We start from the raw sequence: 24,157 nt of genomic DNA on the forward strand, positions 1-24,157 counted from the left end.
TCCTCTTCACTTTCTGCCATAAGGGCTGGTCGTCAGTTTTGGGGGGTTAGGTTCCACAGGTCTCTGGGTTTAGGGGAGTAATTCCTATGCTGAGGTGGAGAAGGAGAAGAGGACATAAAAACTAAATTTTACTTTTTCCACATCACAAGGCGTTTGTGCCAAGGTGGTTAATGTGTGTCAACATCAAGGAATCCCTCTTTCCTGGGAACCAACAGGAAGTCTCTCAAAACTAGACGGGAAAGGTGTTTTTCCCCCACGTCAGTTCAGCTTCTGAGACATCCTGTTAGAGACATGTGCCTTTCCCCCCAAAAAACAGCAATGAAGTATTCTGTGTGCTAACAACATAGCTTAAAAAAAAGTAAAACAAAAATCTGCATTTTTGTAAAGCTTGATAAAAAATAGTATTTCAAACTGTACAGTCACCAGAAGTACACAATTATCAGAAATGCACACCCTTCACTTAGCATCTCCAGCACCTTCAGCTTTCTGTGCCTGGTCTGTTTTGCATCTCCATTTTCTGCAGGGTTATTCCCACCCTTGCCAGCACCAGCTTTCCCCTTTTTCCCTTTGGGTACCTTCTTTGCAGGGGCCTTTTTAGTCTTGGGCGCTGGCTTTGGAGGAGCAGGTTAGCAGATAACCTTGCAGATCTTCTCTGTGGTTCTTCCTTCACCTTGGCCTAATCTCCTTTAGCATCCCCTTCAGCATTTCTCTTGGGTATGGTGGCTACAGCAGTGGGACGTAGGTGCTGGACACAGGAATGCAGTGGCATGCAGGCTTTAGTTGGTCCAGGGGTCTCTCTCGCCTCTTCACATTGCTCTGGCAGGGGACATCTTTAAAGGGGCTCTGGCGTTAGCTGAGGCTGCCTGCTAGATGTGTAATGGAAGAGGGCTATTTTGGAGATTGGCGCCTGCAAATCTTTTAGTGTAATTTTGAGAGGTGAATAGGAGCTTGCCAGGAGACAAAGAGAGTAAGTGAAGGAAATGTAACCTTTGCAGAAAACCACAGAGACCAAATAGCAAAGTGTTAAGCAGGGGTGCATGGTGCAGAGTAGGGAAAAAGGAAGTATTGAGACTAAAACGTAGGCATGCGCCTAGACCAGAGAGAGGCTTGTGGCAGCTTAGATGCCCAAAAGTCGGAGATGGAAGAAGGGGACAAAGACACGTTTAATTTTTAAGAAATAACATCAGATACTGGTCTGTCAGTTTGTGTCTAAGCAGAAAACAGGGCTATACCCAAGAGGGTATAAGCTCATAGGAATGTACAGAAGAAAGCCTAGTATTCATAGATGTATATATCTCACATCTTTATTTGTTCATCTGTTCACGGACATGTAAGTCTTTTCCACATCTTAGCTACGGTGAATAATACTGAGTGAACATTGGAGTACAGATATCTCTTCCCCATCCTGTTTGCAGACAGCCGCACACAAAAGAATGAAATCAGATCCCTATCTTACACCATACAAAAAATGGACTCAAAATGGATAGACTTGAATGTAAAACCTGAAATCAGAAAACTCCTGGGAGAAAACATAAGGGTTAAGCTCCTTGACATCAGACTTGGCAACGAATTTTTGGATTTGACACCAAAAGCCAAAGCGACAAAAGCAAAAATAGATGATCCACTTTTAAGACCCACGTTTTGAAAAAGATGGGCTCTTTCCAAATGAGTAGTCATGGAACTGCTGTGTTTAGCTTTCTCAGTGTTCTGAAAGGCTCGTGGATTCAAGCTGAGCCTCAAAGGGTTTCTCTTTCCCCTGGCCTGCAGGGAGTCCTGGGGGATTGGCTTTTCCGGAGGCTCAGAAATATCAAGGGCCTGGTGTGTTCCCTTCTTCATCTCTAGTTCCCTCGATAGGAATCTTGGCCCTGGTCTAGTGAAGGGGAGCAGCAGGGCATTCATGCCAGGAGGGTCCTTTGAGGCTTTTTCCTTCTGTAGAGCATATTCTGATGGAAAAGGCCAGATTGACCAAATTCCAGGACCAAATTGGTGTGATGCTTAAAAGCGCTTTTTCATAGAGAGAGAGAATAGATAGAAGGGGGTCTTAATAATCAAGTCCAGTGTTTCATCAGTACCCCCCATTCCCTTCCTCTGGCTTCTTCATGGTGATGGCCTGTCCCCTTCTTCTCTTGGAGCCTGCAATAGAGATTTTTAGATCATTTACTGGCCTCCCCCACAGTTTAGATCAATAGCATCATAATCTAGCCTCACTTCTCTGCATTTCTTCACCTCTGTAGTGTTCCTGTCTATATAATGAGTTGAGTATCCCGGATCCATGAACCTAATGTATTTCAGCAGAAGAGAATATACTTAAAGTCCTATTGAAAAGTTTAAAATGATAGGAATTCCCTAGAGGTCCAATGGTTAGGACTCTGTGCTTCCACTGCAGGGGGCATGGGTCTGATCCCTGGTCAGGGAACTAAGATCCCATAAGCCATGTGGCACAGCCAAAAAAAAAGTGAAAAATGATGTATAAATAATATTTTATTTCTAGCATTATCATTTACACTCTATTCATAGATATTTCTTAAAAGAATGAAAGGAGCTTTCATAAACTAGAAACTAAATTGAGCCCAGGATAAAATGTGCTGAATTTCAAATGGACCTAATAAAAATTCATGTTTTTAAGATTGTACTAATTAAAAACCAGACAAACAAATAAGCAAAATCCATTCAACACGGTGAACCCATGCCTCGTAGTGCTGAACCTTTGTGCTGTTTGTGTCAAGACCACTGGATTTTCTCCTCAATGTACCTTAACTGCTTTAGCATTTGATTCAACACAAGCCCCAAATAAAACACTTCAATCTATACTGTTTATAATTTCTATCTTTTGTTACCACATAGGTGCATAAGAAACATGAGAAAACCAGATCTTAAATTTCCCTCAATTCAAATAAGGTAATGTCATGTCATGGGGAGTGTTAGTCGCTTGGTCATGTCCAACTCTTTGTGAACCCATGGACTGTAGCCCACCAGGGTCCTCTGTCCTTGGAATTCTCCAGGCAAGAATACTGGAGTGGGTGGTCATTCCCTTCTCCAGAGAATATAATAATTACATAAATATAGTAACAATATAAATATAATAGTAATAATAGGAGTAATAATAACCATGACAGATTAGATCTATAACCATATCTGTTATTATTATATAATCTGCCTTATACAATTGTGATGACCGTGTTCTTTCTAAATGCTTAGTATGTGCTGGGTTTATTGCTCATTACTTTATGTGAATGAGTTCACTTAACCTTCAGAATGCTCTCTATGATGAAGGTGCCATTATGCTTCTAGTTTATAGAAAGGAAAAATAAGGCTCAGAGAGGCAAAGACACTTGCCTAAGCACACCCTGTGGCAGGTGGCATCTGACTCCATGGTCACAGTCTTAAACTACTATGCTAGATTACTTCCTTGTTTAAAATATGGGGAGACACCAAAGAGAATCTTGTGTCAAATGTTTAATCATTTATCTGGTGGTTCTTAATGTCTAGCTTATTACCTATAACTAATCAAAAGCATGCAAGTTCTAAAGAACAGATATCCCAATGTTATGCAGGTAGACGTGCATCCTGGCAAAGCATAGTCAAGAAAATACAGGTAGCACATCATCTCCTGAACACAGCTCACCCTGGTTCATTACTGAAACGTAGCCCTGTAGTTGATGTTGATGATGCTGACTTGACTTCTTAACCCCTATTTAAGGAAGCCGGGATGAGAATAAGATATGGTAGAAAGAATGCTATTTTTTTAAAGGTAACTTTTTAAAGCACTGGTCTTAAATCTACAATTGCTCATATCTGTATGAATTCATGAGTTTGGATAAATAAGGACGTGTGGGGTTTATATATAGAAATCTAAGATGATATATATAATCCATAGCATAGCAACCATTTTATTCCCCATTGCTGTTTATGTGCCTCCCAAAGCTTATTGCTACAGGGCTACAAGATGATGCTATATAAACATACACAGAGAGATAGATATGTATTTGTGTGTGTATATGTATACATACACACACATACCCACACATCTATATATATATATATGTAACTTCACAGTAACTGAGATACTGAGATGACAAGTTACTCTGAAAACCTAGATGTTTACACTACATATTTTAAAATAGTCTATGGCATTTCTACTATTCACATGATACCCATGACACTGTCACTCACCAACATTGTATGTGTGTGTTTGCATAAGATATAGTAGAAAGGAAAGAGAAAGAATTTGGCACACTTGAGTGCTGACTCTGGCCCTGCCCCTTACTAGCTGGGTCACCTTGAGCAGCTAGTGTGAGCCCACTAAGCTCCTGTAAACCTGGTTAATCATAGTTTTGAAGGGGCTACTTATCCTGCATGACGGCCTCCATTTTCATAGACGAAAAAGCTTCCATGCCACCTTCAGGAAAGGAAACGTAGGCGCAGAAAACTCCCACTCTTTCTGTGCTCACTCCTTTGTGTTACCCAGAGGACCGGGAGTGACTTACTTGCTTGCTGAGTGTGAGTGAAGGGCTATCCCAGAGGTCCAGGAGTTCACTTTGGCATCTGCTTGTATAAAGGACACATGTGTTCCTTACCTGCCTTGTTGTAGAAGGTACCTTACAAGGGAGTTAGGGAAGGGGGATAGTTATAGGAAGCTTGATTCTGGTCACACTAGTGTTTTCTCCAATCCAGCTGCATCAGCAGTAAATCTGAGCATTTGATCTCTGTTTGACTTTTGTATAGATTTTTCAGCTGGTTCTGGGCTTGGAAATGTGCCAGGGAGTGGTCATTACCTTCCAGCACTTCGCAGGACCGAGGCCATGGTTAAAACAAGAGTAAGGATATTGAGAATCTAACATGGTGTTTTACACATGGTAGTTGTTTGGTGGCCATCAGATTCCCCTCCAATGCCTGACTGTAAACTGGACACGACTCAGACTGTATCTTCCAAGTGGTCCTCTCCTTCCCCTCCCCTAGTGCCTAATTAGCACACGGTTTCAGATGTGAGCTGAGTAAGACTTTTAAGAGCCAGAAAAGACTTGACCAATCTGTGAGTTAAACACGTTCATCTTCCAGATGGGAAATTTGGGAACCAGAGATGCTATGTGTCTCACCTGAGACCACCCAGCTAGTAAGGGCCCACCTGTTCTCTAAGCCGGTCTTGGCACTGGGCTCTCCATGATTTCATAGAACAAAGGGAAACTGCCTTCTATAAAGGATAAATTATGAGGTGGCCTAAAACCTGAGAGCTTTGTTAAGGTAAAGCGTTTCCGTTTTGATGAAGAGCAAGAGAGCTCCCGAAATACTTTTCTTTTCACCTACTTTGCTATTATTCATCTCCTTCCTACCCAGGCCCCCATCACCAATTATTTCTGCTTGGAAACGTCTATTATCGTTTATCATTCTATCTGTGGCTCTTATTTTAAAGACTATCTCAGGTGGAGCAGGAACTTAAGAAAATATTCCCCAGGAAGATTCTGAGAGACATTTTGTACATACTGTACCTGTACTTTACTTCTCCAAATGTCTTGAACTTGGGAAAATGCAACTGAGAACAATAGAGGAATGACAGGCCCTTTCCCCTCCTTAGAGAGGCCTTTCTCTGTGGGCCTACTGATGTCATAGGCTTTTTTTTTTTTTTTTTTGCTGCTGCTTCAAGTGGCATGCAGGATCTTAGTTCCCTGATTAGGGATTGAACCCATTCCCCCTGCAGTGGAAGCATAGAATAACCACTACCAATCAAAGGCCAGCTCTAGAGAGACAAAATGGCCATATTGACTGCATATATTTATTTCTTCCTGGGACTGAAGTGTGTTAGAAATTCTTGGTCTGATTCCCCTTCAGAATATCTCAGAAAAATAGGAGAAAGGCAGAGCTTCCTAATCTCATTTTGTATATAGGAAAGCAGAAGGAAGAGAAATCAAGAGATTTCTAGATATTCTCACTTCTGCCCTTCATTGCACTGTCTTTTTTCCTGGAATGTAACTTTCCCCAGAAAATGCCTATTCACTCCACAAAGCCAGTTCCTTGATGAAACCCAGTTCCTCTTTGGTGCCCTCATCATCCCTGTGGATGATGCTTGAGCAGTTTTGCTGCCTTTATCTTTCAGAAATGCATTCCTTTTAATACTATCACAAAAATCTTGTCATCCCCATTTTATAGATAAGGACACAAGGCTCAGAGAGGTTATATGACTTATTCTAAATCACACATCCAGTATGTGATGGGATCAGTTCTTGAGCAAAGGATGTCAGACTCCAAAGCCCACTCTCTCTACTCTGGTCTGAGGCTTCCTTTTTAATAACAAAGGATCCAGATGTGAGAATGCATTTTACCCTTGTGCTCAGTTGCCAAATCGTGTCTGACCCTTTGTGACCCCGTGGGACCCATAGCCCACCAGGTTTCTGTGTTCATGGGATTTTCCAGGCAAGAATACTGGAGTGGGTTGCCATTTCCACCCTTAGCTAATTCCTAATACCAATAACTAACTCCCATGGATCGAATACTTTATGATTTACACTGCATTTTTCCATATACATCATCTCATTAGACCCATCTAACGAAGCTTCAAGGTGGTGATTTCACAACAATTTTAGTTTATGGCTTTACAATTGAGGAATGGAGGCCCAGAGAAGGGATTTGCCAAAAGCCATCCTGCTATTTTCTAACAGTTAGCAGTTTGCAGGAAATTAAACCCACATCTCCTAACTTTAAATCCCTTTGCCATGTTGCAGCAATTAATTCAGGTTCTCAGTTGGCTTAACATGCAGTAAAGGCAGAATCTCTAAATATATAAATGGTGGATTGTCCTTAGGAGACTAAGACATTCTCTTTGGTTCCACATATCATCAAGACTTTTCCTCTTTGGGCAATGGTGTAGTTCAGTGGACAGTACCATCCACTGGTGGTATGTCCCTGTCAAGTGAACGAATCCCAGCCCTCAGAATGTGATCAAGGACAGTGATTAGTCTTCCATATATTTATCATATCATTACACAATTTGATGTTACAGAGTAGCATGTCTCAATGCTTTTATTTTTCTTCAAACACACACAAGACACACACCTGTGGGAGACCTCAAGGATATGGATCATTCCTCATGTTCTAACTTTAACTTGACCCTTTTCTACTCAAGAGAGCAAGGAAAGGAGTGACAAGGACATTATTAGGAGAAAGAACTATTTATCTTTCATTTATTTTGAATACTATTTTTTTTTTTTAATAAGTTTCGTATCTTAGAAGAAGCTTCTGACACATCTCACAACTCACTGGGACATACCTGTGTGATGTGTTCCAGTAGTAAGAGTAGACAGTTAACTGTAGCAGGACTCTGTCCTCAAGGACCTCACAGTTGGGTGGGCAGGCAGACCTGGACCACTGACTAGCATTCAAGACAGGTGTTAAGAATCTTCGTATTAGCAGTGCAAAGAAGGAGTAGGAAGTATTGGATTGTGGAAAACAAATACACTTTGATAGAAAACTGAATTTTTTTCCCTTTATTTTTTAATTGAAGTATAATTGATGTGCAATTTTGTATGAGTTTCAAGTATACAGCAAAGTGAATCAGTTATACATATATATATATACACATACATATGTATATATTATACACACATGTGTACTAAATCGCTTCAGCCGTGTCCAACTCTGTGCAACCCTATGGACTGTAGCCTATCAGGATCCTCTGTTCGTGGGATTCTCCAGGCCAGAATACTGGAGTAGTTTGCCATTTCCTCATCCAGGAGAGTTTCCTGACCCAGGGATTGAACCCGTGTCTGTTGTGTCTCCTGTATTGACAGGCAGATTCTTTACCACTGAGTCACCAGGGAAGTCCCCCAAACCTGAATGTTTGAATTGAATCTTTGGGAATGAGTTGTGTTTTCACAGGTAGTAGGGGAAATTGAGAAAGAAGATGGAAACATTGTGAATATCATGGTACCTTCTGCTGGGTGGGCCTGAGGAAATGCTAAGTAGCCCTGTAATAATCTGAATGGACACTTAGAAAAAAGGAAGTAGGAAATGAGATCTGAAAAGTAGCTGGAACTTGAGCATCATGCTCTTGTGTTTGGACATGGTCCTGCACACAATGGGGAGCCATTAAAGATTTGGAGCAGGGGCCTGGCGTGATCTGGCTCATGTTTTTGGAAGATGAGTCTGGCAGCTCTGATTCTGTGGCATTGATGATCATAACCTGACGAAGAAAGAACCTGCAGTTCCAAGTCGGGGATGAGAAGTGCTGGTTGATGAGCTGAAAAAAAAAAAAAAAATCAAAGATCCCATTTTCCTACTTGTGTCAAGTCAAATAAATGGTGTCTGATAAACGTAGAAAAAAATCGAGATAGTAGCAAAATTGCCTGGAAGCAGAATGTTTTTCAAAGTCCCTAATGAGGTGTCAGTGAACCTAACGAGATGAAACTCCCTACCCTACACCTAGTTTTTCACGCTGTCCTTTTCATCCACTCATAATTAAGTTGTGAAATTGGAATTATATCCTATCATTAAAGACGGAGGCCAACTCTGCCTGTCTCTTGCTTCTTCGAAGATGGGAACTCTGAAAAGCATTCTCTTCCTTGGCTTCTTCCCCCGATGATGCTTCCCCTGATGTGGCTGCGGGTGATGACACTGCCGTTTTAGATTTTGATTAAAAAGGGCCACGTGGCTCCTCTTCATTGATTTCAGTATCGAATTCCATCATTCTTCGTGAGGAATTATTAAGCAGCTGAAGTTGAAAGGAAAATGTCAGTCTTTTTAGTGTTGTTGGCTTATTAGTGGAGGGGAAGAGAGGCATGCCCCGTGGGCCAGACATTGGGTGGGGCTTTTTGGATATATAGGGCCCCTCTGATTCTTTCAGGGTGCAACCATGAGAGGGAAGCCTTATTTCCCATTTATACAGATGTGGAAACTGAGGCTCACAGGAATTGCAGGCCCTTTATAATAAGATCCACCAGGCTTATTCTGACCTGGGCCTTTCTTTCTCCACTGAGATAAAGATGATGACTACACTTGGAGGCAAAGAAGGTTCCTGTAGAGGAGGCTTGCCATCAGCCACCATTCTATGCCTTCCAGCATCCCATTCATTTTGTTAGTATACTCTGTGGTGCTTTCCTTATTCCTACAAGAACACTTTGTAGGATATTATTTGCTCCTTTTTCTGCATGAGCTAATCATGACTCAGCGGGTCTAAGTGATATATCCCAAATCACTCAGTTAGGAAGTACAGACTCCACCTCACTACATTGCCTTCAAATTGAGATCTCTACAGGATAAAACGCCTCCTTTCAAAGGATGAAGCCAGGAAGGGATGTTTCTAGTACCGGGGCCAGCTCACAGTATGAGAGAGGTATATGTAAAGTAGGTCCATTTTTATGAAACCCTGGCATTCTGGAAAATAGGGGTAGGTCCAAGAGAAAGATGAGGGGAAGAGATCAGAGGCTGGCTCTGTACAAGGGGGCAGGAGCTCTGGGCAGCATCAGCCTGGAGCAGAAGAGCTCCTAGAATGACATACTCACTAAAGAAATAAGAGCATCTTGTCCTTTTCCTTGTAGGACAATTTCAATAAACTTACTGAGCAGACTCATAAAGCAATGACTGGAAACGTGGCTACCCCAGGATGAACACAGCTGCGGATGCTCCCTTGTTCCATGGCTGGGTCTGTCTGCTCAGACACAGTGGGGCTTCAGCCCCACCTCTGCTCCAGCTTTTCTGGAGAACCAGTACTTCTTCTCTGACAGCAACACTAGCGCAGACTGAGGTTTTCAGGTCAGGCCTGGTTCTCTCTGCTCTGTCCGTCACAGCTAACCCAGAATAAAAATGCAAATACAGGTCTATGATCTCCAATTTGGGACCTTAGGGGCCAGTTGTACGTCAGAAATTTAGAATATTTCAGATCTGAAAAAGGCCATGTGATATGTATATTATATATTATACAACACCCCTGCCAAGCTTGGGGCAGCACCCATCATCAAGCACATTAATATTTCTGTAATAAAATGTGTAATAAATAAATGTAGATGAATAGATGCCATAAGTAGTGTCCTGTCAGCACAGGTCAGTTTGTAGTCTCAAGTGAATTTCAGATCAGCTTAGATATGCTGCCAAAATGAGTTGCCTATAGATGGCAAAAATTCTCAACAAAATATTAGCAAACTGAATACAACAACACGTGAAAAAGATCACTGAATCACGATCAAGTTGTATCTATTTCAGGGTCATAAGGATGGTTCAACATACACAAATCAATCAATGTGATATACTGTATCAACAAAAGGAAAGACAAAAACCACATGATCATCTCAATAGGTGCAGAAAAAGCATTTGATAAAATTCACAATGAGTTATACACACATAGACACACACATGCACACACAAAATTGGGTTTTTGGAGCTTTTTGGGTTTTATAATTCAGATAAGAGATTGCAGGTAAATATTTGTTCAATGCCTATTACTGCAAAAATAGTAGCTCACATGGATCGAGCACCTGTTATATGCTCAGCACTGGACTGAACCGTTTACAGACATTTACTGCACAAGAGCTCCAGAGCTGATGATGAATACAGTGTTACTATATGTGTACAGCAGTGTAGAGCTGTGCTGTGCAATCAATAGCCTCTAGTCACGTACAGCTATTTCCATTTAAATTAATTAAATTAATTTAAACTAATTTAAATCAAATGAAATTAAAAATTCAGTTCCTTGGTTGTACTATCAAGAGCTCGATAGCCACATGTGGCTAATGGCTACATAGTGGAGAAGCTGCATATGCCTAGTGCCTAAACCATCCTGGGCAGCACAGAGTATTTCCTTCACAGTGGAAAGTTCTGTTGGATAACCTTGGCCTACATGTCATACAGGATGGTGGTTATGAGCATGGATTCTGGAGCTGTACTGCTCAGCACCATCATTCCCTAGTTACATGGCTTTGTTCAAACTGCTTTAACCTCTTGGCGTCTCAGTATTCACATCTATAAAATGGGGGTAAAGATCTTATCTGCTTCATTTGTTGTGAGGTATAAATGCATTCATATATGTAAAAAACTAGAACAGTGCCTGGCTTGAAGTTATCTCCTAATAGTTCTGCCTATTATGATTATTATTAAACCTGAGGAAGTCAAGGCATAGAAAGATGTTGTAAACTCTGTCCTCAAGTCCTGGCTCTGAAGCTGCATATTCTATAGTCTCTCTAGACAAAGTGTCCCATTCATCGCTTCTCCTCTATTGCTGAATGAATGATTGTGTAAATAAATGAGACAGTCTGGAAATGGTGACCTGGATTTCCAGAGCAAGCAATATCTGGGTGATAGCCTAGTCTTTAGGGTCAGATTCAGACGAAGAGACCGACAGTGAACCATGGTTATCCTTTATTGATTCATCAGACCAAGACTCAGTTCATATCTTTTATTTCCACTTTGTTCCATTTTCCTGTGTCTAATCTTAATTTTTAAAAATCAGCTATAACTAGGCTATTGTAAGGCATCGAACCCGCTGTCAGGACTATATATTTGAGATAATATGTTGAAGCTTCATTGATTCTGTTTGACAGCGGTCGAAATAGAAATAGAGTGGGGCTGCTGCCTGGAAGTTACCCAGAGAGGCCCTAGATCAAGCTCTCGAGATGTACCTGCCACATGGTGCCTGCATATAGCTGTGAGCAATGCCTGATATGAAAAGAGGTGTCTTGTTTGCTGCAAGAACCCCAAGTATGGAGTTAAATGGGATGCGGTTTGGTTTCAGTCCTGAACTAAACCTGGGGACCTTCTCATATTGCTTTAGCTTTTTGAGCCTCAGTTTCTTCATTTGCAACAAGGGATAATTATTGTGAGTCTGTCTCCTTCACATATTGTCATGAAGATAAAATGCAAAATAGATTAAAACACTTTGCTAGTTATAAAGTACTGAGCACACTTGAGTTATATACTAGTACAGGCAACACTTTTCTTCTGGTAGGAAGGGAAGCCTCTGAGCTTAGGGAGAGACAAACATAGATATTTAGTGTGCATTAGTAACTGGCATTGTTTATTAAGTCTTAGTCATCATTTTTCAGTCAGTTCAGTTGCTCAGTCATGTCTGACTCTTTGTGACCCCATGAACCACAGCACAGAGAAGGCAATGGCACCCCACTCCAGTACTCTTGCCTGAAGAATCCCATGGTTGGAGGAGCCTGGTGGGCTGCAGTCCATGGGGTCGCTAAGACTCGGGCATGACTGAATGACTTCACTTTCACTTTTCACTTTCATGCAGTGGAGAAGAAATGGCAACCCACTCCAGTGTTCTTGCCTGGAGAATCCCAGGGACGGGGGAGCCTGGTGGGCTGCTGTCTGTGGGGTTGCACAGAGTCGGACACGACTGAAGTGACTTAGCAGCAGCAGCAGCACTGCAGCATACCAGGCCTCCCTGTCCATCACCAACTCCTGGAGTCCACCCAAACCCATGTCCATTGAGTCAGTGATGCCATCCAACCATCTCATCCTCTGTCGTCCCCTTCTTCTCCTGCCCTCAATCTTTCCCAGCATCAGGCCCTTTTCAAATGAGTCAGCTCTTCGAATCAGGTGTCCAAAGTATTGGAGTTTCAGCTTCAACATCAGTCCTACCAATGAACACCCAGGACTGATCTCGTTTAGGATGGACTGGTTAGATCTCCTTGCAGTCCAAGGGACTCTCAAGAGTTTTCTCCAACACCACAGTTCAAAAGCATCAATTCTTCAGTGTTCAACTTTCTTTATAGTCCAACTCTCACACCCATACATGACCACTGGAAAAAACCATAGCCTTGACTAGACGGATCTTTGTGGACAAAGCAATGTCTCTATTTTTTAATATGCTGTCTAGATTTGTCATAACTTTCCTTTCAAAGAGTAAGCATCTTTTAATTTCATGGCTGCAGTCACCATCTGTAGTGATTTTGGAGCCCAGAAAAATAAAGTCAGCCACTCTTTCCCCATCTATTTGCCATGAAGTGATGGGACAGATGCCATGATCTTCGTTTTCTGAATGTTGAGCTTTAAGCCAACTTTTTCACTCTCCTCTTTCACTTTCATCAAGAGGCTCTTTAGTTCTTCACTTTCTGCCATAAGGGTGGTGTCATCTGCATATCTGAGGTTATTGATATTTCTCCTGGTAATCTTGATTCCAGCTTGTGTTTCTTCCAGCCCAGCGTTTCTCATGATGTACTCTGCATATAAGTTAAATAAGCAGGGTGACAGTATACAGCCTTGATGTACTCCGTTTCCTATTTGGAACCAGTCTGTTGTTCTGTATCCAGTTCTGACTACTGCTTCCTGACCTGCATACAGGTTTCTCAAGAGGCAGGTCAGGTGGACTGGTATTCCCATCTCTTTCAGAATTTTCCACAGTTTATTGTGATCCACACAGTCAAAGGCTTTGGCATAGTCAATAAAGCAGAAATAGATGTTTCTGTTTCCAACATCCACTGGATCATTGAAAAAGCAAGAGAGTGATCCAGCGGATGTTGGCAATTTGATCTCTGCTTCCTCTGCCTTTTCTAAAACCAGCTTGAACATGTTGAAGTTCTCGGTTCATGTATTGCTGAAGCCTGGCTTGGAGAATTTTAAGCATTACTTTACTAGCCTATGAGATGAGTGCAATTGTGCGGTAGTTTGAGCATTCTTTGGCATTGCCTTTCTTTGGGATTGGAATGAAAACTGACCTTTTCCAGTCCTGTGGCCACTGCTGAGTTTTCCAAATGTGCTGGCATATTGAGTGCAGCACTTTCACAGCATCATCTTCCAGGATTTGAAACAGCTCAACTGAAATTCCATCACCTCCACTAGCTTTGTTTGTAGTCATCATTTTTGTCTTAGTGGAAAAAGAATGTTGAAATAAACATGTTATTAATATCAATTGAAAGATGAATGAAGCATATTTGAGTAGTAAAGGAGTATGCTAGTGTTGGCACTGTTCTTTTAGGGCCCACTGCTTAAAGCTATATCCTTTCAGTGGTCTTTTGTCTTCTTTATAAGATTTGAACTTTATATTTTGGATTTTACATTGGTAAGAACTGTCATCTTATAAGCTTCTGCTTTTCTTTTAACCATGAGTTATACCATCATCAGCCCCATCGCCACTCATCTACCAACCACCAGGAAGTTTGTAGTTATTTTAATGCTTATTTATAGTCATGTTGGACTTCCCTTGTGGCTCAGACAGTAAAGAATCAGCATGCAATGCAGGAGACCAGAGTTTGATCCCTGGGTTGGGAAGATGCCCTAGAAAAGGTTAGTCACTTATTCTGCAGTTTTAGAATTAAAGAATTTGTAGTGAGAGAAGAAGAGGAAAGAGCAGAGACTGAAGTCTAGCTTTTTAAATTTTATAGATAAAGTAATTGAAACTCTAGAGAGAGCAAGAATGATGCATGGAGACTGAGAGTCAATCAGTGGCAGAGTTAAGACTAAAATTGCTGTCTCTGACTCACAACCCATTCATCAGGCAAGTTCTAATCAAGAGTTGTGTGGTGAACTTGAAGCAGATCAAAGGATTTAGATGAGTCTAATGTATATTGGAGAAGGCAATGGCACCCCACTCCAGTACTCTTGCTTGGAAAATCCCAGGGGCAGAGGAGCCTGCTAGGCTGCAGTCCATGGGGTCACGAAGAGTCGGACATGACTGAGTGACTTTCCTTTCACTTTTCACTTTCATGCATTGGAGGAGGAAATGACAACCTACTCTAGTGTTCTTGCCTGGAGAATCCCGGGGACGGGGGAGCCTGGTTGGCTGCTGTCTATGGGGTCACACAGAGTCAGACATGACTGAAGTGACTTAGCAGCAGCAGCAGCAATGTATATTGGAAGCGCATGGTGTAGTCATGTCCCCGTAGGAATGACCTTTTTAATGGGACCTGAAATGCATGAGGCCTGTGGGTGCTGTATTAGTTAGGATGTGTATGTGTAGCACCAAATTATGGCTCCCAAATAACAGCTGTCTAAATAAATAGAATTTAATATTCCTCGCCTAGGAAGAAGTCTACATATAGGCAGTTGTTAGCATTGCAGTTTTTAAACGATGCCTCTAGAGATTTAGTTCTTTCTATATATTGTTCATAAGATGGCTGCCTTTGTGCCAGGCATCATATCACTATCCAAGAAGGAAGAGGAGGGAAAAGACTAAGGTTAAAACTTACGCAGAATGCTTTGAGCAGATTTCCACCTCCATTCAGTTGTGTAGAACTGTGTCACCTGGCCTCATCTCACTTCAAGGGAGGTTGGGGAACTGAGTAGTTACCTTCTAGCCTCTATCACTGGGATAATATTTTTAAAAATTAACCATCAGTGGGGCACAGCCATAGACCAATGCAATGGATGTCTAACATGAGCAACTAGAACAGCTGTAACAATACATAAATTTTAGCTTTGCTTATTATACATGGTGACTAGGGAGAAGAGTGTTAAGAACAGATGTTTAAGTCTCAGCAGTGTTTGATGCTGTACAATGTTCTACATCAGCGTCAACAAAGGGTCAATAGTAAATACTTTAGGTTTTATGATCTCTCTTGCAGTTACTCAACTCTGCCATCATTGTTTGCAAACAGCCAGAGACAGTACAGAAACAAACAGTCAGGGCTGCATTCCAATAAATCTTTATTTACAGAAATAGGCAAGAGGCCATATTTGGCCTGTGGGCCAAAGTGTGATGGTCCCTGTTCTGCATCCATTTCCACATTAGGGATGTCCTGGCAATGAGACTGGAATAGCAGAAGTTGGTTACCTCTAGCTGTCTCTATCTGAGTGGTATCCAAATGGGCATTGCATTCTGGACTAGATAATCCTGCCTCCTGCCCTACTGGATAGAAGCCATTTCTTTCTCCTTCAGGCTCTACATCCCTCTGCTATATACCTACTCTGAATGGTGACATGGAAATTCAATCTATGTCTTTGAATATAGAGGACACCTTTTAGTATTACTCAAATATTGTCATATTGAGTGGTCATCATACTTGGAAGATTAAAATAAAATCATGATTATGAAAGTGCTTTGTCAACTTAAATGCAGTGTATGAAAATTCCTACTTAGAACAGCCTTCTTATCTGCAGATGCTCCCCATGCTTCAAGGACCTTCTATACTTTCTAAAGTGTTCACATTTCCTGGCATCACATCTGCCCCTATTTGAGAGCAGCTTATCTTTCCTTCAGTAGCATAGTCTGCCTTGGGAGTATATTAATTACCACAATAGAGTCATTGAAGTGAGCTCTTCGTCTACAAGAACCTCTCCTCCCTCAAGGGACTCCAGTACACAAACACATACCCACACTCATACACTCTGATTAGATGAAAGTTTTTGCCATTCCTGCCTTAGCCTTCAACAGCAGACGCTTTATGATGGCCCAGTGAATGATGCAGAGGAAAAATGGGAACTTTTAAGGATCAGATGCCTGAAAAAGGAAAATTATGCAGTTTGGATGCCAGTCACACTCTAGGCAGTCAGGTGGAGAAGTTTAGAAGGCGTCCCCCTGGGTACCACGAATCACAGGATTGCCCAAACCAGAATCCTTAGCATCATCGCTAACACATCCCTTTCCCGTGTGCCTTCCAACCAGTCAAGAGCTTGGTCCTTTCTGGCTGGAGTCCTACTTGCCTCCTTTTCTGCTTGCTGAGTCCTCCTTGTTTGTTCTTTTTCAATTTTTTAAAAAAATTTTGTACAATTTTTATAGGTTATTTTCAATGTACAATGATTATAAAATATCGGCTATATTCCCAGGGTTGAACAGTATGTCCTTGAGCCTATCTTAAATGAATACTTTGTTCTTCCTACTCTCCCGCTCCTATATTGCACCCCCTCCCCATAACCACTAGTTTGTTCTCTACAACTTCTTTGTTCATTCGTTACTCTTAATCTGGGCATCACTTCTTCCAGAAAGCATTTTCTGACTTCTTAGACTTGTTTTGGTCACCCCTCCTTTGTACGAGGAAGCATCTCCTGTAGCTCTCATCCTACAATACTGTAATTGCATATTTGTCTGTTTCCTTCACTGGGCTATGGGTCTGTGAGTTCAGAGAACGTGTCATGCTTGACTTATCTTTTATGTCCGGCATGGTGGCTGGTATTGCACTGGAAATCAGTCACCCTTTTATCCATTCCTCCTCTAGCAGGTAGGAGTGTATTTCAGAGCAATGGCTTCTCCTAATTTTTAAGAGCTTCAGGAAGGAGTCATTTACAGATTTTCAGAGGCACTCCTTCTCTCTTTAAGGCATCAGATTTAGATCACACCATCCGGGATCATAGCATACTTTGGGAACATGTACATGATGCTTCATATATTTGATTCACAGGAATTTTTAGAAAACTCATTCATTCCATTCATTTATTCATTTGGCAAATTATTGTTGCCAGCCTACTTTGTGCTGAACTCTGCATTAAGAACTGTGGATTCCATAAATAATGACCTGGAAATGAAACTGTCACCCATGAGCTACATTTGCCAGGCACTCTTGCTAGGAACACATCAAACGTTCTGTTTCATCTTCATCCATGAAGTACCTACTGTCATCTCTATTTTACAGAATAGAAAATAGTCACAGAAAGTTTTATGATCATACAGCTGGGACTTCGAAGAGTATAAAACATCACTTCTGTTATCAAGGAACTCGTCGTCTATTGGAGAAACATTCTTTGATTCATTTTCAATCATTCATTCACTCATTCTTTCAGAAAGTATTTATTGAGTGCCTAGTTTTCACTCAGCACCATTATAGAGTCTGTGGATACAGCCGTAAACAAGGCTGACTAGAGTCTTGCTCATAAGGAATTTTCACTCCTTTAAAGAAGAAGCCATTAACAAATAAGTCAACATGTGTGGAAAACACAAGAACATGTGAATGAGTGACTGAGGAATATGCGGACATTCCAGTTAAAGAGACAAGGTCAGCCTCCCTAAGGAGACGGTGCTGGACCTGAGACTTCCAAGAGGATAACTGATGTGAGAATCCAAGGAAGTACGTGCCAGAGGAAGCAGTAGGTGCCAAGGCACTGTGGCTGCCGGATATGGAGAAAGGGTGCAAGTGGCCTGAGAGGGTCAGGGGTAGGGTGGGCCTAGACTTGTATGTGACCTGATGGGCCAGTACAAGGTCTTTGGACTTATACCAAGAGCAGTGGGACTTTGCTGCAGTGTTTTAAGCCAGCAGGACCCAGTCTAACTTCCTAAAGATCTCTGACTGCTTTGCAGAGAAAAGATTATAGTTTCAAGAGGGGAAATGTGGAAATAGTTAGGAGGGATGGCTAAAGGAGGAAGAAAAGACAGAGGGAGAGAGAATGAATGAATGAATGAATGGTGGGTTCTGGAATAGGGGAAGCTACAGTTGAGAAATGAAGAGAAGTAAACAGCTCAAGAGAGAGGTGAATAGGTACCAGAGAAAGAGAACTTAGTGAAATAAGAGCAGACACTGAGGTGATGAACAGGGTTTTCTGGGGCATACAAGAAAGCACAGATCCTCTGATCCAGGGTCTCCCAAACTGTGTTCCAAGAAAACACCATGTCCTGTGGGCTGTTAAAAGTTGTTCTTGGGAAAAAAATCAAATTCTTTCAAGTTAAAAGAACATGTCTGGACAATGCTGCCTCCTGTGTTGCAGAGTGAAGGTGATCAAATACAATAGCATATCCAAGGCTCTTGGAAGCTCATTAGTAATGAAGTCAGTTTAACTTTAATGTGGCTTTTCTTGAGTCTCTTTGATCCTAGCACTCCTTTTACACAGTACTTCCTGTGCGTGGCCAGCATCCTACCCAGAGTGTCTGATGGGACTGGATGATCTGGAACAGCATTCTTATTTTACTCATGGCAAGCTGGTGGCCAAGAGAGGGCAAGTGACTTGCCCAAGATCACACAACTGACTGGAGGCAAAGCCAAGCCTGGCAGAAGTCATATCTTCTCTGACTTAAGACACATTCTGCTTCTACCCCAGGGTACCATCTACATCTGCAGAGAAGACTTGCGATGCTGTACTGATAGAATCCTGACTACAAATAACACGCATCCTTGCTGGCTGCATGAACAAAGCACTCTGCCCTACACTCCACCCTCCCAGAAGGACCCTAATTCAGAAATAGTGAAGCGCCATTCCCTGGCCAAGGTGTCAGGCTTATAAATTCTTACCATAATGAACAACAGAGAGTTGTAAAAAACTGCACACAGAGAGAAATGCAACAGTCTTGGTGGCCTGAGGGGTCGAGTCCTATTGAAATATGTTTGCAAACTCCACTCCCCAGCAACAACCTGAATAACAATGGGCTATAATGAGGTGATAATTAACACTGAATCTGGATTCAGCAAAAATAAACAACTTTATATTTTAAGGGGGTAGAGATGCAACTTGATTGTAATTCTGGGATGAGCTCCTGGGAGATCTGTCTGTTGTTAGAAAGAGAAACGGGTGCCACTGTGCTTTTGGCTGCAGGGCAAAGAAAGGGTGTTTCTGCATCAGAGTTTCATCCAGATTTTGCCATCTCCTATCTGGGCAATTGTATGTGAGTTGCTTAACTTCTCTTACCTATGAAATGGAGATAATATGTCCTTGTAGGACTAATGAAGAAAGTAATCAAATCATGTTTGTGAGGTACCTTGCATGCCTGCCTCACCAGGTGCTTGGTAAATGAAAGTTATTCGAATTATGTGTGTGGTTTCTTCCTCTTTTAAGCACCAGGTCATTCTGATGGCAATTGTCCTAAATGGCCTTGATAGTAGCTATTTATGCACTTAAATTGCTAAGGATACTTTTGATCTTCAAAATGATAGAATCTCACTTTGACCAAACACGGACCAAAGAGAAAGTGTTGTGTTTTGCTTATTTGTCGCTGGCAATATTAAGTTACTTTATGTCATAGTGGTAAGAAGGGTGTAGGTTGACTCCAGGGAGAACTAGAGACTGAGGCTCAAATAAAGCCGCACTTCTCTCCGTCTCTCAACTGTCTTCATTCCCTGTGATCAGCTTCCTGAGTGTGGAGGGAAATTGCTGTCAAGGTCCTTGAGGACTCTGTTTAAAATTTAAGTATCCCAGGGAGAGTCCTTGATTGGCCTAGAATGAGTCAGGTGGTTAGCCTAGGACCAATCAACTGTAGGCAGGGTAAATGAGTCTATGAAAACATACAATACCAGCCCCTACTTGTATCACAGAGTGAAAGAGAAGGATTACATGGGCGAGAACTTCAGGAATGGGAGCTGATGGGGAGAACCAAAAATCAGCAAAACCTCCCCTTTGAAACTAAGCTCATTGTGGAAAATCTAATGGATAGCTGCTTTTTTTGTTTGTTTGTTTAGCTTCTCTTCTACCTTCTGTATCCCTCTTTGGCATTGGAGAGCTCCCCCACCTCTTCCCATGTGCTTTGGCTGGGAGTGTAATCTGTCCTTCCTCAAGTCTTCTCAGCCATCAGCCTTTCCATAGGCTCAAGTTTTTAGTCCAGGTGAATATCATGCAAATTAGGTCAACCAGACTCTAGTTTTTTCCCTGAGTGTTGGTTCTTGGGAAGAATGACTCACAGATTAGAGCAGAATCATTCTGTTGACAATCTTAGAATGTCTACCTGTGAGCTCTCCTTACTTTAATCCCTAAAGCTACATAACTTTCTACCTTCATGAAGTCTGATTGTTTAGTTCTCTGATCCATTTTAAAGCTACCCTCAGTGATCTTCTAGGAAATTCATCTACTCATCAAAGTGAGCTGGAGTTGATTTCTGTTACTTGCAACTGAAGATCCTTAATAGACGAAGGCAGAGGCTGAACATTATTCGTGTTAATATGCTCCATGTTCATACTGGTTTCACTGCTACACAAATGCTCAGAAAACATGTGGTAGACTTATTGACTGTAGAAACCCGCTTCTTTTATTTCTCTACATATCTTCCTTCAAACATAATTGTAGATCAAACACCTTATGGAAAACAGTTAAAAGAGAGGCTGGGCTACTTGGGTTGAAGCCCGTTCCATTTGGGACACCTTTCTCTAGAGTAGTATCTCTGCTTCAAAATGCCTATCAGTTTCACTCTCAGCTAAATGTTTTATGTACTTGTCCCTGGGGTATTTCATGCTATTTGGAGAATTTATATGTCATTAAGCACAAGGCAGTCCAGGTTAATTGAAATTGTTATTTTTGGAATTGGAAATTATTATTTTTTTCATTAATTGTAGCCATTCCCCAGAATGAAATTGTCACAGTCTTTGGGATTCACAGCAGTGGCTCTGAAGATTCAGCACCCAGGAAGAACATAGGATCTCAATGCAGAGTTTTGGGCACTAGCCCTGAAGATTTGGATTCCTTATGGCACCAATGGGTCCTAGGAATCTGCATTTGTAAGATAAGGAAAGAACTATGAGAACGTTATTGATTTGTTTTCATTCTTAAATGCAGTACTTTATTTAAAGAACTTAGCTTAGTGCCTGATTTTATTGTAAGGACTTGATAAATAAAAACATTATTATTGTTAGTTTTGTTTGTGATACAGTATCCAGTGAGCAAATCCAGTACTTTTGTTGGATTCAAGCAGATGTTGAAGTCAACAACCAACCCTAAGGGTGGTATCCCTCAATTCAGTCTATTCTCTGTTTCTATTATATTAGTGTGGTCTTCCTAGGTGGCGCAAGTGGTAAAGCACCCACCTGCCAATGCAGGAGATGCAAGAGACACGTGTTTGATCCTTGGGTTGGGAAGATTCCCCTGGAGTAGGAAGTGGCAATACACTCCAGTATTCTTGCCTGAAAAACTCCATGGACAGAGGAGCCTGGCAAGCTACAGTCCACGGTGTTGCAAAGAGTTGAACACGACTGAGCATACACACTCCAATTATAGTGATGTTGATGCGCGCACACACACACACACACACACACACACACACACACACACGCACGCATGTTGATGCGTATGTGTATCACCATCACTATTCATCCCACACCTGTTGCATTATCACAGCACTTCCCACAGCAGATTTCCTTGATTTCAGTCTGTTTGTTTGAATTTATTCTCAAAAAAATAGTAAGAGTTATTTTACTAAAAATCAAATCTGGTTGCATTCCTTTCTACTGACAATCCCTCCATGATGCCCATCGCTTACAGAATGAAATCTAAACTTCTCACCTGCAATCTTCACAGATCAATTCAGGAGTTCCTCTCTAACTGCAACTTCCTGTTGCCTCTCTCATTCTCTGTAGTCAGCCACCCTAAACAAACTGTGGGTCCCCCAGAGTCTCACACTCACTCTTCTTGCAGGCTTTGCTCATTTGGTTCCCTCTGCCTGAAACACACTGGTCTCCCTTTGGCCTGGCCAAAGGTCCTTTAGGTTTTCTTTTGGCTGATCCTCTTCTGTTAAACCCTCCCTGCTCCTCAAAGGCTGGGTTGGATTCCTTTTTATGTGCTGTTACTGGATCCTCTGTATCTACTGTCATTGCACTTATCACACAGTTTTGAGGTTGTCTGGGTCCTTTTTTTCTGTCCCCCACTAGATACTGAGCTACAGGAGGCAGGGACTGTGTCTTTAACACCTTTTAGTCTTCAAGTCCCAGCAGGATGAATAGCACATAGTGATTTAGGTGCTCAGTAAATGCTTGGGAAAGAAGAAAGGAAGGAAATTTACTTCAACTGGACCATAGAGAGTGCTGGAAGATACAAAGAGCAGGATCCAGTTCTACAGAGAAAGAACTTAGGAGAGGTTCATGGAGTCATGGTCTCGGCGAGATGCCTTAGGTCACGGCAGGTACTCTCTCCTATAAGACACTCTTGGTGTAAAAGAAGGAGTACGGGGTTCAAGCAGTAAGGCCACAATTTCAGTGTTGGCCTGTCACTGAAAGCTCCACAGTTAAGTCACTTCATTTTTCTGCTTCCTCAGTGTCCTAAACTTTAAAATGGAGCTAACAACAGTAGTATCAACAACTACAATAGCTAACAACAACCAGTGTATCTACGCCAAATAGTTGATTTGAGATGAAACAATAAACTATTTATTTAAAGTACTTTGCACACTGTAAAGCTGTGGTCTCCTTTGCTAGGCTGTGGGCTGCTTGAGGGCAGGGGCTTTGATGAGACACATCTCTGTGCCCCAGGGTCAGGCACATGGAAAGTATTAGATTAACTTTTGTTGAATAGATAAACAAAGGAATCAAAGGATGACTCACTGACTGAAGGAATGAATGGATAGGAAAGTCTAAGCAGGAAATGACAGAGAGGCTCAGAATAACCTTGCTGGGATGAATTGCATACACATTGCTTTTTCCCTCCTCCATAGAAACTTCCTTGAGGTAGGAACTGTTCCCTAACTCTGCCCACAACTTCTGACCTAAGGCCTTGCACACTGGAGTCAGTGCTTAAAAAAACACTTTGCAGCTTAACGTGAATTTGTTGACCACGGTACAATTTTCCAATAGTTTGAGGCAGATGTATAACAACATCCCCATTTTATAGATGAAGAAACTGAGGGTCAGAGATGTTTACATGAACTGTCCAAGTTTGCATGGCTGGCCAGGGACCAATCCAGGACTAGAATCCAAGTCTCATTCTTAAGCCAATGCTTTTTTTTCCACCAGAGAGTTTGTCTTGTCTCTTGGCAGTGTTTCTGGAGAGAAATGATGCATGCACACGCCCAGCAAGCGCATGGTGGGCCCTAAAGCAATGACAGCCCTATGTTAATGAGCAGGAAAGAACCCCAGCAAAGAAGAGTCTTCTGATGGGTGTTGATGAATGTTTACAGATGACATCTTTGCTTTGAACGGAAGGAGACCTAATTTTTAAAATGCATTCGATTATTGTTAAGCCTAAGGGGCATTTAGAAAAGACCATTGCTAATCACCGAGACAATGACATTGAGACCCTGCCCTCTGCAGCAACCATCTTTTCCAGGGCTTGATCTCATGCGGGAGTGCCAAAGCACGAAATTTATGAAGTCCTCTGAGTTTTTGTGGTCGCAAATCACAAGACTTTATCAAACAAAAAGAGAAGCTTGCCTAGGAGGTTGAGAACATACTTTCCAGACATAGCGATGGGAATACAAACAGGCCAATTCAATTTCTTTTGGGGTCATGGTTTGTAGCTTTATTGAATGTGCGACATTCTCTTTTGAAAGTCCATGGGATGTTTTCACTTCAGAGAATAATTTCCACATCTTGTTCGACACCAAGAAATGGGTAATTATTATATCACTTGGTGGTTATTTATCACAGTTTGAATAGAAATAAATTGCTTCAAAGTG

At 41.7% G+C, this 24,157-nt stretch overlaps 1 protein-coding gene and 1 pseudogene across 1 annotated transcript in view; one reads left to right on the top strand and one right to left on the bottom strand.

Moving 5' to 3' along the window:
• DAB1 (DAB adaptor protein 1) overlaps positions 1-24,157 on the top strand; it is a 1,468,439-nt gene that overhangs the window by 244,826 nt on the left and 1,199,456 nt on the right. The gene's annotated exons all lie outside the window — the stretch shown is intronic.
• On the bottom strand, positions 309-769 carry LOC109556863 (non-histone chromosomal protein HMG-17 pseudogene; annotated as a pseudogene).

This window comes from Bos indicus, chromosome 3, assembly GCF_029378745.1.
Source record: "Bos indicus isolate NIAB-ARS_2022 breed Sahiwal x Tharparkar chromosome 3, NIAB-ARS_B.indTharparkar_mat_pri_1.0, whole genome shotgun sequence".
NCBI classification, from domain to species: Eukaryota; Metazoa; Chordata; class Mammalia; order Artiodactyla; family Bovidae; genus Bos; species Bos indicus.